General features: G+C 58.6%; 1 long non-coding RNA gene and 4 other non-coding genes across 5 annotated transcripts; 4 read left to right on the top strand and 1 right to left on the bottom strand.

Annotated features, from left to right (window-relative positions):
* Nucleotides 1-288: 288 nt before the first annotated feature.
* Nucleotides 289-479, bottom strand: LOC130594461 (U2 spliceosomal RNA). The gene has a single exon (XR_008971088.1). It is a non-coding gene; the product is annotated as a U2 spliceosomal RNA (small nuclear RNA).
* An 856-nt stretch (nucleotides 480-1,335) lies between these two features.
* LOC130594460 (uncharacterized) lies at nucleotides 1,336-2,232 on the top strand. Its single transcript, XR_008971087.1, has 3 exons — nucleotides 1,336-1,373; nucleotides 1,784-1,856; nucleotides 2,071-2,232. It is a non-coding gene; the product is annotated as an uncharacterized LOC130594460 (long non-coding RNA).
* On the top strand, nucleotides 1,465-1,534 carry LOC130594462 (small nucleolar RNA SNORD26). Its single transcript, XR_008971089.1, has one exon. It is a non-coding gene; the product is annotated as a small nucleolar RNA SNORD26 (small nucleolar RNA).
* Nucleotides 2,079-2,206, top strand: LOC130594464 (small nucleolar RNA SNORD22). Its single transcript, XR_008971092.1, has one exon. It is a non-coding gene; the product is annotated as a small nucleolar RNA SNORD22 (small nucleolar RNA).
* A 25-nt stretch (nucleotides 2,233-2,257) lies between the features above and the next one.
* Nucleotides 2,258-2,324, top strand: LOC130594463 (small nucleolar RNA SNORD30). The gene has a single exon (XR_008971091.1). It is a non-coding gene; the product is annotated as a small nucleolar RNA SNORD30 (small nucleolar RNA).
* The last annotated feature ends 32 nt before the right edge of the window (nucleotides 2,325-2,356 follow it).

Below are 2,356 nucleotides of genomic sequence, written 5' to 3'. Positions count from 1 at the left end.
GGAAGAAACCCCCAATAGCAATCAGTTAATAATAATAATAAACAGTTATTTTGGTAATAACGATTAATAAATGCGGGGGGAGCCGCCATGCACGGTATTCAGTCACAATCCGGTTGCAAGAGCGCCCAACTCCGCAGGTATAAAGCGAGTTTTGGTCTCATAGACTTCCCCATGGTCGCGGCAGACAGGGAGCCAGTGAAGTAAAAACAGTGGGCAGATGAAAATAACATACGAAAGCAATGGTTTTGAGGCATTAAATCTGTTTTTAACCATTTGAGGGTCCCCCGAGGGGGGTGCACCGTTCCCGGAGGCACTGCAATACCGGGACGATGCGCGGAGCGGAGGGAGCAAGCTCCGGATCCAACTCCCAGTGCCAAAAATCCGTTTAATATAAAGTCCTCTAATCGAGGACGTATCAGATATTAAACTGATAAGAACAGATACTACACTTGATCTTAGCCAAAAGGCCGAGAAGCGATACCGAGAGAGCGCGACGGAGCCGGGACACCGCCTTCGGCTGCCACCGACATCGCGGTGACTTCCACCGGCTCTGGCCTCTCGCCCCGGTACCTCCTTCCCTGCTGTCTGACCCGGACCCGAGCCCCGGGATGGGGGGAACCGGCCGTGGTGCCCCCCTCGGTACCACGGCCGCGGCCGCTCCCGGCGGCCATTTCGAGCTGAGATTTGCATTGGCTCCGCCTTCAGGGGCCGGACCGCGGCGCTAATCACGGTTGCACTGGTCCCAATAGCAATAGGAACAACAAAACCAACGGAATTGATGAAAAGCGATAAAATGACATAAAAAAGGAATAAACTTTTTTATTCTGCCGCCCTAGACCTTTTCCCCACCATCCCCCCATGCCCTTGGTCCCGCCTCTTCCCATGGTGCCCCACGGCCTATTTAAGCGAGCGAGAGGAGCAGCTGCGTCCATTTTGTCAGCGGAGCCATCCTAGTGGGGTGAGTTTGTCGTTCTTTTGTTGCTTTAGCCTCTTTAATCAATGGGACCGGGTACGGGGGGGTGTTTGTGGAGGCTGCGGTGTGGGGGTAGAGACCCCTCACTGAGACGGGAGGTGTTTGTTTCTCTGTTCTCTTCATCGAGCCCCCATTTCGGGTCTTTAAGGGGACGGATGCATTCTCCTCCTATCCGTTAATGGTTGTGCCGTCCCGTTCCCCCCTTTTCCCTGCGGGGCCTGCTCCGTGATGAGCCCATTCACAGACCTGAACTGACCGCGGGGTGAAGGCTCGTGTAGTTCTGATGGAGCCGCGCTTCTCGTCTCAATTCTGCTGCGGAACCCGCGCTTCTCGCTCTCTTATAACGCATTTATCGTTGTCGTTTTCAGGCCCAGCCCCTGCCATGGAGCCGTTGCCACCGGTGAGTGCCCCCCGCCAGCCCTCCTCGCACGCACAGCGGGGCACGGGTGGTCTCGGGGGTGGGAAACCCTTACGGGAGCGGGGCTGCAGCGCTGCGGGGATGATCCCTGGAACTCTCTCTTCCTGACCGCGCTGGAGAAACACCATCAGGCTCTGAGTGGCGCTGGATTGTTGGGGGGGGTGGGGGTGGTCAGACCAATGTGGGGCGGGTTCCTATGGGGAGGGGGGGAAGGTTTTTTGGGGGTGTTTCCTCGCTGTTCGGTGACGATTCATAATCGACAAGCATATGGCTGAGTGACCCTGATGCCAAACCCCCACTGAGAGCAGCGGGTTGCGGTGCGGTGGGGGGGGATGGGGGATGACACGTGCATCAATTAACGAACCAACCCTAATTAATGCTCATGTTTACAGGGGGGCGGGGGGTGATGAAGCCCTAAACCACCATGAATGAACCCCAGGATGGACAATGGGGCCGTGCATGAGGGTGAGTGCATGAACCCCCCCCCCGTCCCACTTCAGTGCCTGTGCTCCCCTCCCCGTCCGAAGCGATGACCCCCTTGGGCTGGACGACGCGGGTCAATGGCAGCACCGAGTTACCAAAGCCCTGATCGGACACTGTGGGGTCCTGACGCCCCCCTCAGTGTCCCCCACCCCAAACCCAGCCCTGACCCGAACCCCCCCCACCTCTGTCTCTGCAGCCGCTGGCCCCCGATGAGGAAACCCCCACGTGTCTGACCCCCCCCCGGCCACCAGGGCCTGCTCAAGGTCGAACCCACTGGTGCTGGCGGGGGGAGGGGAGGAGGATGCTGTGTCCCGATGGACGGTCTGAGGGGGCCGGGGAGGGGGTGGGGGGTTGGTTTTGGGGTGTTTCCCCCCCCCCTTTTTCCATGTGATGACCCCAATTGAATCTCGTTCGGCTGAACCTGCTGTTGAGAAGCAACCACTGACCCGGGGGGGGGGAGGGGGGATGGAAAATTGGGATGG

This window comes from Pezoporus wallicus, unplaced genomic scaffold (genome assembly GCF_028554395.1).
Source record: "Pezoporus wallicus isolate ANWC-B61680 ecotype Strahan unplaced genomic scaffold, APGP_CSIRO_Pwel_v1 contig_9811, whole genome shotgun sequence".
NCBI lineage: Eukaryota > Metazoa > Chordata > Aves > Psittaciformes > Psittacidae > Pezoporus > Pezoporus wallicus.
Note: the sequence above shows the minus strand (reverse complement) of the source record. Positions and strands in the feature narration are given on the sequence as shown.